General features: G+C 39.7%; 2 long non-coding RNA genes across 3 annotated transcripts; one reads left to right on the plus strand and one right to left on the minus strand.

Moving 5' to 3' along the window:
• Positions 1–2645: 2645 nt before the first annotated feature.
• Positions 2646–4789, minus strand: LOC309505473. Its single transcript, XR_014208453.1, has 4 exons — positions 3685–4789; positions 3300–3599; positions 3125–3214; positions 2646–3040 (listed from the first exon to the last, which is right to left on the minus strand). It is a non-coding gene; the product is annotated as an uncharacterized lncRNA (long non-coding RNA).
• Positions 4790–12974: 8185 nt separating this feature from the next.
• LOC309506584 lies at positions 12975–14292 on the plus strand. Of its 2 annotated transcripts, XR_014208864.1 has the most exons (4): positions 12975–13208; positions 13301–13349; positions 13706–14082; positions 14180–14287. It is a non-coding gene; the product is annotated as an uncharacterized lncRNA (long non-coding RNA). The 2 variants fall into 2 exon arrangements; XR_014208863.1 differs by having other exon boundaries at positions 13706–14292.
• The last annotated feature ends 1113 nt before the right edge of the window (positions 14293–15405 follow it).

Below are 15405 nucleotides of genomic sequence, written 5' to 3' on the forward strand. Positions count from 1 at the left end.
CGCCTTCCACTCTGGACCTTAACTCCTGTATTTCCTTTCGTAGTTGCTTCACCATAGAAGAGCTCAGTTTGTTTTCAGATGAATGGGCTTTACTGAAGTTTTGATCTTATGACGGGTAGCTTCATTCTCCTCCGCTTCCTTAATTTCGTTCAGTAATGCTAAGAAATTAGGAGGTTGTTCTTTCCTTTCTCTGAGTCTCAACTGCAGCAGCATAAGGTCCGCTTCCACAGCTCCACGAATCAATTGTTCAATCCTCACTCGGTCCATCAACTGTGGTGCCAATCCTCCTCTTTGGACCACTTTAGTTAAGGATTTCTCTAATCGCCTCAGAAAATCAGACAACGCCTCTCCTGTTGATTGTCGAAGAAGACGGAAAGCAAAGTAAAGATCCTCTCCAGATTCAAATGTTCCAAAAGTATTCTCCAAAGCATCCAGATACTGCAAAGCACTAGCATCAGGACTTGAAAATCTGACAGTCTTAACAATATCCAATGCTGGACCTTTTAAACATTCCATTCTTCTTCTTCTTTTTTCTCTTTCAGAACATTCGCACTCTACAGTCATCAACCTGGCTTGTTCCATCCAGTTTTCCAAACTTTCCTCTCCTGTGGGAGTGGGAACAGTACCCGAAAAGGTACGTAATCGGCGATAAGCACTAGCATCAGTTGATGGTTTAGAGGTTTTCTCCAATAGTTCACCCACGGCGCATATGATAGATTCAGGAGAACTAGTGGTAGAGCCAGACTGAGTGAATAGAGCTTGCAAGTCAGACATAGATTTTCCCTCTTCACTTAAGAACGTGGACAGTTTCTTTGAGAATTCTGAAACGGGAACCTCAGCTGAAGCCACAACTACCTTCCAAGTTTCCTCTCCAGGAGCAGGCAGTAATTCTGGTGGAATTCGAGTTGGATCAATAACTTCTCGGCATTCACAGAGCACCAAAATAGTACTAGAACTTGGTCCTGCTCTTGAGTCTCTCACACGAACCCTGCCAAAAGCTTTTACAGTCTGCAGTGTCTCTTCTATAAACATCACATCAGTCTGAGCAGGCACTCCTATTAACAGTATGCGATGATTCTCCTCAATGTCCTTTTCCTTACACCATTTGGACAATTCAGCAAGCAGAGTTGGATCCTGTGCAAAAGCCATGCTTGGAGCTCTGGTTAGTGATGGTCAATTCACTAAACTAAACTTAATTCTTAATTCAGTTCTTGTTTTTTTAGAGTCAGCTGATGACAGGAAGTAAGTTATCCCGGACGAGCCCCCATAAATATGTAGCGACCCCTACCCTCTTCTTTGATGGGCGGAGCACCGGGTTCTAATGATATGTCTCTCGACTTAACTCATTTACTTCCCCCCCCCCCCCCCCCCTAATCACTCTACTAAAATTAAGATATTAGATGATTATCTTTCTGAGAAGCTGTTATATAAAATCACAAAAAGGTAAGTTCTTATCAATTAACAAGTGACTTTATTTAAAGTAAAAACAGATGAAAGAATGAAATATTGTAAAAATAAATAAATAAAAGAATTAAATGAAATTTTCAAATGTCTGTTGTGTAATTTCTTTCACAGAAAATCACCTTTGGATCCTCTTAAATCAAAACTCCAATATAATACTCAAAAATCAATATTCAATTTTGTATCAGCAAGAAATCAGTAATATAATCCCCTTTGGATCTATAATACAATCTCAAAATCAAAATGCAGCATACACTCAGTGTAAATCAATGAGCAAATTAGACAATACGTAATGTGGGCCCACACACACTCTTAGTTTCAATAACCCCAACCTGTTGCAGGCCTGTGTCGTTGCTTGAGAACGGTGTGGCCGTGAAAACCAACAAATGGCCTCTTCGCTCTAAAGAGCTAAATAAACAAACAAGTGTACCTGTGTCTTCCCATTTTGACGCGCGCTGTCCACCGATCACGTTAGACACTCCCGTATGCGTCTGCAGCCTCACCAGCTGTCCGCTGAATGATTATGAATCCCGCGATGCCAGAGGAATTCTAAACCACGAGGGGATTTAGAACGCTATCTGGTTCCTCCATACTGTAGTCGTCTTCCTCGGAACGATTAATAAACTCAGATCCTGCGAGTAGATTTTACTCGACGTAAAAGAAAAAGATTACAGCGCGCTCAGCAGCAGTAACATATGCAAGTCTGTTTAAACTTTTCAGTCAAAGTATAACAAATGAAACGAATTACAGAAACGTTCTTTAACACTTTCTGTATGCTAAATATACTCTTTGACCACTTAGTCAGCAGTTATTTGGGTATATTTTCTCTCAGAATCACCAGAAAATAAAGTGCGACATCACTTTCTGATCTGCCTCCATCTCTCTCTCTTCCTCCCTCTCCCAATCAGAATGATCAATACCCGCGCATGGGTGGGAGCAAGTAAACCAATGTCCAATCACAAATAAAAAACATACATGCTGATCAAACCCACATGTTGAGAGAGTACACCTCACATAAACTTTACCGTAATCTGTATAACATTAATACAAGTGAAATGCTGTACAAATATATAACCACGTAACGTTTATGACAGTTTAACCCTTGAAGGTCAGAAACATTTTCACATTAGAAATTATGCATGTAGGAGATAATAAATAACCCTAACTGGGCTACACCAGCTCAATACGTAATTGCCTGTTTTCGTCCAATGTTTGGTCGTGGCATCTTCCGAAAAACTCCACAGCGTTTCTTAGTTCTGCTGTGTGGTGATTTTGCTGATCTGAGATTCTGTGGAGTAGCGCTATAACTTCTCTTTGTGACTCGGAGACGATCTCCTCCGTTTGATGATATGTCAGAGGCGATGTAGCTATTTCCAAGACACGTTGGAAGTTTTTGTTGGCTATGCGTAAAGTGGCATAACTCAAACCTCGCAGGTCTTCAGCGTTAAATAAAGGTGTGAAGGCTTGTTCATCTTCTTCATCATCACTGCTATCGAAAGGGTCCCGTTCAGAATCGATGGTGCTCAGAACAAAATCTTGTGAATACAGAAACACCTGTGCCCTCTTTCGTCTGAGATTTCTAGAGCAAAAACCATAAAATATATTATATGAATTATATGAATTATTTAATATAGATAAAATATAATGAAACAAGAAATTTTACCGTCTTCATCCGTAATCGAACTCTTGTGCGAATATTTCTCGAAGCGTTTCTTCGAACCAGTTGTTGATGTAACAGATTCTGTGTTTTCTTCTAAAAAACAACATTATATTAGGCAAAAAATATCATGATTAGACAAAAAAAAAAAAAAAAAAAAAAAAAAAAGTTTTTTCCTTACCGTTTTCCGGATAGATTAATTCTTCTCCATAAATTTCCCGAAGGCGTTTCACCCCTTTGTGTGAACTGGCAATGATGTTAGCAGCCCTGCTGGTTTTCGAAGGGAAAGAAGAATTCTCTTCAGATGCTGGTGAAGCTCGGCGTTCGATGCTCTCTGCCTCTCCGGAGGCGTGAGGTCGAGGCGTTGTGTATGGCGTGATGTCTTCGTAAGTCTGTTTGGACGGATTTGGAACAACAACCAATGGGTGTATTGACTCCTCCGGATGGGCGGTGCTATCAGTCGGTACATCCCCTGTAATTTCTGTTGAAATAATGAGTTGTTTTTTCTTTAAAAAAATATAATTATTAGAAAATATTAAAAAGATATAACAAAATATATTCCGTACCTTGTAAAAAATCATCTGTTACCCCTTCTGGAAACGACACATCATCTGCGAAATAAAAGCATTTATTGAAATGTCTTTTCAATTTTGTGGGCTATAATGTATAATGTATGATGTATGATAAAAAACTCACATATCTCGTTCAAAATTTCCGATAATTCATCATCAAAATATTGGTCTGGTAAAGCTGCTTCTTCTGTTCCATGATAATTTGCAGCCATAATGTAGACTAGGATTCGCGATTCGACGTTCTGCCTCCTTCAAAGGTTTGGTGCTCGAATGAATGAATTAGCTTGCTCCTTTTAAAGATTGTACGAGAGATTTTAAAAAACACATTTTTCCCGCTTATTTTTTTAAAAAGAAAAACACAATATCACGACGTGAATTCTGTGTCGTGATTTCTACAACTAGAAAACATATGTTTTGGTGACATGTTCGGATAATCTTTCCGGATACGACCTGTAATAAAAAGCGAATTCACTACAAACATAAAACAGCATGATGTCCGAGCTATTGCAGACCTGATGGAATCAACCGTTTGTGTGTGTGTGTGTGTGTGGATGTAGGGGTTTTGCTCTGTATAAACATAAAACTCTATGGTCGAAACTTTAAAATATACGATAACTTCGTATACTTAGACATTGGAAAAGCATTACTATTTAACACATTTCATATGGATGCTCAAAGTGCTTACAAAAAGATGTACAAAAATCACAAGTAGTATTTCACTCTGTTTGCGCTCCTTTTTAAACAGCTCATGTGACTTCCACGCTGTGGGAGGGGTTTCCCCCGATAGTGACGTCATTTTTAGGGACTTCCCTTAAATCGAAATTGGCCTCTCAGCTTTGAGAGGGGTGTGTTAGGGGGTGTGGTCTGAGGCACTCACTACACACTGTTTCAGTGGCCATTTAAGTTCGGACAGCCAAAGTGACCGGTCGCTTTTTCTATTTGGGAGCTGAAAAGGCACTGTTGTTTTTTCCCACGGAACACCTGTTGTGGGTGGGATAGGGGGCGGGGTTTGCGTGGGTCTCTGCACAGGCCTCACAGAGTTTCAATCCTGACAAATCTCCGGACTGAATGGACGTTCTTTAACACTGTTCCAGCACTAGGAAACACTTATATATATCTTTTAAACTCCGAGTCCTTTAACAATGGTATGTAAAACGTAAGGCTTTTTAAACAATGTTTGTGTTTTATGTAACAGTTTTACAAATCAACATTTTAAAATAACACTAACTCATTTTGAATAACTCTTTTTAGAGAAAAATGCTATTTTAACTTATTTCATTGACGTTTTAAAAGTGATGAATGTATATCTGTCTTCTTTAATAAATAAAAACACTGATCTCACACTCTGACTATGTCTTTATTGTACATTTCTTAAAAAGTTTTAATATACATCGTTTAGAACTACTGAGCGTGGGAAATTTTCCCACGGTTCAGATGTTCAACCCCCAAGGAGGCGTGGCACAAGTCCGATTTTCCCACGGTGTACGTACAGCCCATAAGTGGGAGGAGCTAGCGTGGGAACATTATCACGGTCAAAAAGGGGGCGGGGTTTAGGGGTCATAAATCAATCAAAAGTGACAGGTTCAGGTTCAGGTTTATTGATATAGCCCATTTCATACACAGAAAGGTAACCCAATGTGCTTTACATCATCATAACAATAAAAATATAATTAAAACAAGTTAAAATAAAATACAAGTTCAGTCAGTCAGTAAATCAAATACAAAACATCAAATACAAAACATCAAATACAAAACCCCCCGATTAGTAAAAGGCATCAGAGAAAAGTTTAGTTTTTAGTCTAGATTTAAAAATAGAGATAGAAGAAGAGGTCTTAATATCCATTGGAAGAAGGTTCCAAAGACGAGCCGCATAACAGCTGAAAGCTGCCTCTCCTTGCTTAGTACGAGCACTGGATTGTACCAGTTGAAGTTTTCCTGCTGATCTAAGTGATCTTATAGGGCTATAAGTTTCAAACATTTCTGTTATATAGAGAGGTCCTTGGCCGTTTAATGATTTAAAATGAAGAAAAAGGACTTTAAAATCAATTCTATAAATCACTGGTAGCCAGTGTAGAGATTTTAAAATAGGAGTAATATGTTCTCTTCTTTTGGTTCTGGTCAATAGCCTTGCTGCTGCATTTTGAATTATTTGAAGAGGTTTTATTGTTTTTTTAGGAAGCCCAGTGAAGAGACCATTGCAGTAATCAACCCTGCTGGTAATAAAAGCATGAATAAGCTTTTCTAAATCCACTGTTAGTATGAAGTTTTTAACCTTTGCGATGTTTTTTAAATGAAAAAAACTCGATTTTGTAACTGCCTTCATGTGGCTTTTGAAGCTTAGGTCGCTATCAATAATTACCCCTAGGTTCTTAACGGTTTCTGCTACCTCAAAACCTTTTGATTCCAATAGTGTGGCAGTCTTTAATCTCTGATCTTTTCTCCCGAAGATGATTACATCAGTTTTATCTGTGTTTAATTTAAGAAGGTTTTTAGACATCCAGTCTTGAACTTGATTGAGACAATGATAAAGAGATTCAAGAGGAGCGAATTCGTTGGGCGACAAGGATAAGTATAACTGTGTATCATCTGCGTAACTATGGTAACTAATGGAATTGTTTTTCATAATTTGGCCAAGTGGAAGCATGTATAAATTGAACAAAAGCGGGCCAAGGATTGAACCCTGAGGGACACCACATGTTAGGGGCAAAGGGGCTGAGGCATGTTGACCAATAGACACATAAAAACTCCTGTGCTTTAAATAAGACTTTAGCCAGCAGATGATTGAGCCAGAAAGACCCACACAGCATTCAAGTATTTCTATTAGTATGCTGTGGTCCACGGTGTCAAACGCCGCACTGAGGTCCAACAACATAAGAACAGTGGTTTGTCCAGCATCATTATTTAGCCGGATGTCGTTGACTATTTTAACCAGAGCTGTTTCAGTACTATGGTTTTCTCTAAAACCTGACTGGTAAAGATCGAAACAGGAAGTTGAGGTCAGAAAAGCAGAGACTTGATTAAAAACTATTTTTTCCATTATTTTGCCGATGAAAGGTAAATTAGATATGGGTCTGTAGTTGTTAAGGACAGACCCATCCAAGTTGTTCTTTTTAAGTAAAGGCTTTACAATGGCTATTTTAAGGGACGTGGGAAATACGCCGCTCAGTAGAGAAGTATTAATTATTAAAAGCACGTCAGTTGAAAAAGCTAGTAGGTAAAATGTCCAACTCAGATGTAGAGGAACTTCGACTTTGTACAATCTTTTCAAGGGTATCAAGGTCAACGGGGCTAAAATTTGAAAGAGTGTTGAACTCATCTCTCAGACTAGTTGGTAGTTCAAGGCAAGAAATGCTATGTGAAGTATATGAGACATGATGTCTTATGTTCTCTACTTTGCTCTTAAAAAAACAGGCAAATTCATTGCACTTATCAACAGAGACTAATTCAGTAGGCAGATGAGGGGAAGGATTAGTAAGCTTCTCAATAGTGGAAAATAGCACACGGGTATTATTTAGTAGCAGGGTCATACATACACAGTGCACACCGGATTTAGAAGTAATGACTGTACAATGTAGACCTTTTTACATGCCCAGAGAGCTCACAACAGTGATTATAGCTGCCGTGTACATTCCACCTAATGCTAATGTTAGCACAGCGCTCTCTCAGCTATATATCATTATAAATAAACAAATGCAGGCTCATCCAGAGGGAGCTTTTATTGTGGCAGGGGACTTCAATCAAGCCTGCCTCAAGTCTGTGCTTCCTAACTTTGTACAGTATGTACGGTGCTCAACCAGGGGGAATAACATACTAGATCACGTCTATTCTAACTTGAAGCAAGCCTTCAGGACAGTACCCCTCCCACATTTGGGCATGTCGGACCATCTTTCACTGTTCCTGGTCCCTGCATACACCCCCCTCAGGAGGAAATCAAAACCTGCCATAAAGATTGTTCAAACCTGGCCTGATGGAGCACTCTCTCAGCTCCAAGATTGCTTTGAGCGTACAGAGTGGAGCATATTTGAGCAACTCGATCTACAGGAGCGCACAGAGACTGTACTGTTCTACATAAAAAGCTGTACTGATAATGTCACAGAGGAGAAGCGCATCCGGATTTATCCTAACCAAAAACCTTGGGTGACTTCGAACGTCCGGACACTCCTGAGAAACCGTAACTATGCTTTCAAGTCGGGTGATAAAGATCAGTACAGGTTGGCGAGGGCAGAACTGCGGAGAGGCATTAAAGCTGCTAAGACGGCCTACAAAAGGAAAGTGGAAGAACATCTCGTCAATAACAACTCAAGGATGGTGTGGCAGGGGCTACAGAGCATAACCAACTACAAAGGCCCCTCACCTGTCGCTACCATCACCGATGTATCACTGGCTGAGAAATTGAATATTTTCTTTTCCCGCTTCGAGAATGAGGCACCACACACAGCAGCGCAATCACCACAGACCTTCAGTCACAGCACACTGACACTCCAGGAGCATCAGGTGAGGCAGGTGTTGAAGACTGTGAACTCAAATAAAGCAGCTGGTCCGGATGGGGTACTTGGTAAAGTACTTTTTGCCTGTGCCGACCAGCTAGTGGGAGTTTTGACTAGGCTGTTCAACCTCTCACTGTCCCAGGCTACCATCCCTCAGTGCCTGAAGTCATCTACCATCATACCTGTTCCAAAGTCCTCGGTTCCAAAGTGTCTAAATGACTATAGACCTATCGCTTTAACATCAGTTGTTATGAAATGCTTTGAGAGGCTCATTTTGCAGCACATCAAGTCCTGGCTTCCCCCAAACTTAGATCCATATCAGTTTGCATATACAGAAAACAGATCGACGGAGGATGCCATCAATACAGCTCTACATACAGCACTTAGCCACCTGGAGCAGCCAAGGAGTTATGTCAGGATGCTGTTTATAGATTACAGCTCGGCATTTAACACCATTGTTCCTGATATCCTAGTGGATAAGCTGACCACCATCGCTATCCCCCCTTCCATTTGTGCCTGGATTAAGAACTTCTTGACTGACCGCCCTCAAACGGTTAAGGTAGGCACCACCTGCTCCTCTACCCTGTCTCTCAGCACAGGCTCTCCCCAGGGCTGTGTGCTGAGCCCTATCCTGTATTCTCTGTGTACGTTTGACTGTACATCTATACACTCCTCAAATACCATCATTAAATTTGCCGATGATACTACGCTCATCGGTCTCATCAGCGGAGGGGACGAGTCTGCATACAGGGACGAGGTAAACATGTTGGTTGACTGGTGCTCTAAACATAACCTACTGCTTAACACCAGTAAAACCAAAGAAATGGTTATAGACTTCAGGAAAAACAAGGGGGAACCAGATCCACTGATCATCAATGGGGATTGTGTTCAGCGTGTTTCGTCTTATAAATTTCTAGGTACACACATAACCGACGATCTCTCCTGGTCTGCTAACACTTCTGCTGTGGTAAAAAAGGCTAGGCAACGACTCCATTTTCTAAGGATACTTAGAAGAAACCAACTAGAAGAGAAACTGTTAGTGGCCTTTTACCGCAGCACTATCGAGAGTGTTCTGTCATATGGTATTACGGCCTGGTATGCCAACTGTAAAATAGCGGATAGGAAAAACCTGCAGAGGGTCATACGGACGGCACAATACATCACTGGCAGTCGCCTACCCTCACTGGAAGATATCGCCAGCATGCGGTGTCTCAGAAGAGCTAAGGCTATTACTGCCGACTCCTCACACCCAGGTCAACACCTTTTCAACCTCCTGCCCTCTGGCAGAAGATACAGGTGCATTAAGTGCAGGACCAATAGACTGAAAAATAGCTTTTATCCTTGGGCCATCAGGACACTGAATTCATAACACATGTGGACAATATGGAGTGAGCTGTAGTCTCTGTCTTATATATTCTTATATTCTGTCTTCTTATATTTTTATATATTTATTATATATTGTTTTAACAATTGTTATATTTATTATGCACTGGCCGTAGAGCATTGCAATTTCATTGTATACTCGTTATACATTGACAATAAAGATTCTTATTCTTCTTATTCTTATTTGCTTTGCTGTTAATAATACTAGAAAAATGAGCTTGCCTTGCTCTACAAATTACAGAATTGTATTCGTGAAGTGTCCCTTTATGGATCAGATAATCTGAATTAAGTTTAGATTTGCGCCATTTCCTTTCTGTTCTCCTACATTCTTTCTTTTGCATTTTAACTGACGGGTCATTCATCCATGGAGTTTTCTGTTTGCTCGTGGATTTTTTCAGTTTTAAAGGAGCAATGTCATCCATTATGTTTGTCATTCTTAAGTTAAAAACTTCCAACAAGTTATCAGCAGTCTTTTGGAATGGATTTTTTGACTCAAAGAGTGCTTGTTCAAAACGAGCACAAGTTCCGTCATTTATAGTTCTCTTTCTAATCATAATGGAATTGTTCTGATGATAGAGGGACAAGCAGACTTTGATAAAAATGCAACTGTGATCAGAAAAGGCCAAATCCACAACAGATGTAGAGACAGTTACACCCTTTGTGATAACAAGATCAAGTGTATGCCCCTGAGAGTGAGTGGGGCCCTGTATATGTTGTGTCAGATTGAAGGTATCAATCAAGGCCAGAAAGTCTCTAGCATGAAGATTTTCAGGGTTATCTACATGGATGTTAAAATCACCTGATATAACAATACTATCAAAATAGACACAGATTTCAGAGAGCAATTCACAGAAATCTTCAAGGAAGACTGTGACTGATAAAGTAGGAGGTCTATATACAGTTAGCAGCAAAATTTTTGGGCAGCCTTTGAGAACAGCACAAAGATATTCAAAAGAAGCATAGTCACCATAAGATAATTGTTGAAACTGAAAAGAAGCTTTAAAAATTTTAGCTATTCCTCCCCCACGTCTATTTTCACGATTAACACTTATAAAATTATAATCAGACGGAGAAGATTCAATTAGGGTAGTATTATAATTTACTGAATCAAGCCAGGTTTCAGTTAAAAGTAATACATCAAGTTTATATGTGGAGATAAGATCGTTAATTAAAAAAGACTTTTTGTTGAGTGACCTGATATTTAACGAAGCAAGTTTTACTGTCCGAAAAATATTTTTATTTTTTTCCACAGAGACAGGCGATTTCTTAGGAATAAGAATTAAATTAGACAAGTTAAGTCTGTGAACTGGGGTACATTTAAGTCTATTCCACTTTGCTATTCTGGAACCAAGTTGCACGGTAATAGGAGCCTGTACGGACAAGACAGAGGTATGCAGGTATGCTGGGGTCATGCATAGATCTATAGAGAGGTCTATGCAGGGGGATAATTCAGCAAGGCCCTCATAATTACTATGCTGGGTAGAGCGAGGGCAAGCTGGGGGAGGGTTAGGCTGAGCATTATGTCAATCAATACCAAAGGCTATATAATTCACTAAATTGGCAGTGAGCAGCTTGGTCCCCCCCCTATTTAGGTTGAATCTGTCAGCATTAAAGAGATCATGCCTAGTCCAAAAGGAATCAAAGTTAGGAATAAAATTAAAACCAGCAGCCAAACAGAAATGGCAGAGCCATTGATGCAGCCCATAGAGACGACTAAAATGTTCAGAACCCATAACAGGAGATGGGAGTGGACCAGATAGAATGCAGCGCTTTCCATGAAATTCAATTTGAAGACATAGTTCCTCAAGGTCTGAATGCAGTCTCGCTGATTGATGAAATCACCAGTCTTACCATTAGACAGACAATAGGTGATACAGGCTGGAAGTTTAATTCCCTTGATGGAGGAGTCACCAAGCAGAAGAACTTCTGGCAGTGAGGTGTCATTATACATGTAGGAAGAGAGATTTTGATGAATTAAATGTGTGGCAGGAGACTGAAGCTCCCGATAACTAGGGGGCGTTGCTGGCTCAGCGCCAGCAGTTGTCGCAAGCCGAGAAAGGGGCGCCAGGTGCATGACGTCATCACTCGACGCAGAGAAGCCATCTGCTACAGGAGAAAACACCGGTGGAACACATCCAATGTCGCCACTAACTTCAAAGGAAGAGAAGAAGCGACGGCGTTTTCCACATCTGACTGTAGGCATGGGAGAGATGGACCGCTTTCTCGACTTGTAGATGGGAGTTTTGCCCGGCCTCGTATGGTTAGGCAAAGCAGGCTGTTTCTCCATAGAGTGTAACGGGGAGCTTGTAGCCTCACACTCAGCCTCCAGGCCAGCCCCTTGAAGTGTCTCCAGCGGTGCATAATAGTTTGAAAGAGTGAGAAGGCTCACATCATCACCCGGAGAAAAAAAGGGAAGAGAACCCCGTCGGCCATCCCTCGCCCCGACTGTTGTCCAGGTGTTCAATGGATCGGTAGCAACGATACTAATGGGGGCCTTGGCCGCATCATCCGTAGTGCCGGGTTTAGACGCTGGATGTAATAAATCCACCCGTGAGAGGAGTGAAGACTGTCGCCGGAGAACATTATCCAGCAGGGCCTCTATGGAGCGGAGCTCAGACCTCAAATTGGCTGCCTCGGCATTCGCGGAGAAGGCACCGCACATGCAATCCTCTGTACTCATAGTCTTTTAGACAGGTAAAGTTGCAGATATATTATGATCAAAATGCAAAGAAATAAACGCATAGATGTATTTTATCCTCTTTGACTACTCTTTTTAGCTTCTTTAGCTTCTGGCAATAAAACACTGCGATGTCACTGTCGCGCTGTTGAAGTCGTTGAAGTCGTGTCCTTCATACATATGTCCTTCATACATATGACACATAGTATACCTCTATACTCTCTCTTATGCCGTTCCCTAAATGCATGCGAAGCAAAGCACAAAAACATACTGGTGCTTGATTGTGCCTAGTGTGGTACTTTTCACTGTATAGTACCCCAGTTAACAAATTTGTCGAACTTAATTGAAGAATGTTGAAATACTAAAGAATATCATGATAACCCAGATCTAAATATTGTAGCCTAATGTTTTTTAAAAGTTGGTCATCAACATTCACAACCACAGTTAAAGGTATAGCGGAGGATGTTTTACTTCCTGGTGGGTAGTCTAAACTATTGGTCCTCCTAATTGTCAATCATTCTGGTGAATCAATCAAACTTTTCAAAAAGTGGAGAGGGCGGGTCTTATCTAAAATTTGGAAAGATCCTCTGCTATACCTTTAAGTAGTCAATCTCTTAATAAATATTAAAAGTATAAAAAATTTAAAAATTTAAATCATTTGACAACATAAAAAATATTAAAACTCGAGACGTAAGAAGCAAAATAAATGATGTTTTAGCATATGATGCTCAGTTTTTGCGTGCATAAGATACGCACTTTGATGGCGTATAATATGCACGTACCCCACACCACTAAACCTACCCAAGGTGTTTACAGTGCGTAAATATGCATGTAAAAAGTCATTTTTGCATATCAATTGCACGATGAAACACAAAGCATATTCATATGAGTACTGGTTCCCACGCCTAATCAACATCTTCTCTTTCACAGTTTATGAACATGACCAGGTGAACAGCAACCTCCTAGTTACAGTAAGTCATATTCAAATATTCAGATATTCTGATTTACTTGTGTCATTTGTTAAATATGGTATCTAATAATACTTTTTTATTCTTCTTTTTAGGATTGTGAATGTGGCAGTGCAAAGAATGTTCATCGAAACTAGCTAGCAGGTAGGCTATTTGTTGCTGCAGCATTTTAGGCAGACTCATGTGTGCTTTAGGGGCAGTTTTCGCTATCCATGTCCATACACAGATTGCCCATGCACGTTTAGTACATGGAGTAAGCTTCTTAATCACACATACAAAATACATGCTAAACAGGAAACTCCAAAGCCAGAAGAATTAACAACATTCCAGTGTCTTGTGTGCTCATGCAAGTGTCTTGTGTGCTCATGCAAGGAGCTAGCAGCAGAAAGAGATTATTTTCAACACATAAATGGACATATCAGGCATAATGAAACAGTTCAGTGTATGTTTGTAGGATGTGCATTTGAAAGTAATATTTACAGGACATTTAACACCCACAGATACCGGAAACACAATCCACATTCCACATTAATAGACTTAAAACCAATTGTTGTCAGCCAATGCCCATGATAGAGGTGTTCAAGAATCAATGGCCAGCTCTTTTTCAGCAGAGTGAAGTAAGTAAACATGTGATGTAGTGTTTTATTTTAGTCGTTATTGGGTATTTTCGTAGTAAGAAGGATAAACAAAACAATTTTTATTTATTTTTTTCATTTTGAAGGTGCACGCAGAGTTCATGCGGATCACTACAAAGCCACTGCAATCAATGTTCCTATCACAGCTGGACCACTTTTCAGATAAACTGATGCAGATCTTCAAGAGCAAAGGAGGAGTGAAGGGGCAAAAGATAAAAAACACCCTGGCGATCACAGACTCTGTTAGTATAAATGCATGCATTGTCTTCTGTTTTGTCTAGTTATTGTACAGCTTTATGCATTTGGCTAATTTCAGTCTTGATTTCCCCCCTGCTGTAGTGTGACAACATAAACATCAGGAGAGAGTGCATCCTGAAAGGCCTGATGATCTACCTGACTGAAGATCCAGACTCTTTCTGCAAGGAATATGTGGTAAGGGATTTTTTTAAATATATATAACAACAATTCTGTTAATACTTTTGTTTTATAATAGAATATATGATTGATTATTATTAAATGCTCAATTTTCATTTTTATTTCACAATAAAAGATGTATTAGTGGAATAATAAGATTTAGTTTTATTCATTTTAATAAAATATTTTTAATAGTAATAATTTTGCAGGGGGGAGGGTCTTATTTTGTCTTTAGCTGATCACATCATGCCTGGTAGATGTAAAATCAGGGCTTTAACCCTCTGAGGTCTGAGCTGTTTTCTGGGCCCTGGAGGTGGTCTGACATGCTCTGACATTTGTGTTTTTTTCTGTTACTAGTGACATTTTCATGGCTAAAGTCTGATTACACTGTATTCAGCACAAACTCTGCTACAATAATATATCAGCAGCATGTATGTAAAAGTTTGTAGTTTTGAGATAATGACATTTATGCGTGGTTTGTGAAAATACAAAAAAAATTCTCACTGAAATAAGGCCATGAAACCCATACTGATTATTTCTTCACAAGACTTTTGAAAATTGTATGACGTAGCCTAGAATATTTGCTCCAAAACTATGTGAAAATCACCCTGACTGCTCATTCAGATAAGACAATATATTGATTTAAAATTTCTAAGACGTGTTTTGTGTGACAAAGCCATATGCGAAGAGGCGTGATCATCTCATTAATATGTAAGGTTTTAACACCTGAGAAAGACAAAGACACTCCCCTAACTGCCCTATTAGGAGCGATCAGGCCCTGTCATTCAGAGCAACCTTGCACAAAGAATGAGATTTAAAAAAAAGAATGGCTTTTAGATTGTTTGGATTTATTTACAACACAACACAATCCAAAAATACAAATGACAAAAGAGCACATTGAAAACAATGATCCAAAGACAGAGACCTTTGTGCCATTCCTAAAAACATTGTACATACCTTTCATTTCCAAGGTGTTTGATTTTCACTTTACCATGTTCATATACAGAGACTCGTGTAAATGTTGAAGTCAGCAGGACTCAGTTGCATCTGGTCCCTGAAAGAAAAAAAAAAGAAAAAACTGTGAACATACTGATATCAAGAGAAACTATAGGGCTGCACAATTTTGGGAATAGATTTTAGATTTTTCTGGT

Source organism: Leuciscus leuciscus (genome assembly GCF_965113295.1).
Source record: "Leuciscus leuciscus genome assembly, chromosome: 9".
Lineage (NCBI taxonomy): Eukaryota > Metazoa > Chordata > Actinopteri > Cypriniformes > Leuciscidae > Leuciscus > Leuciscus leuciscus.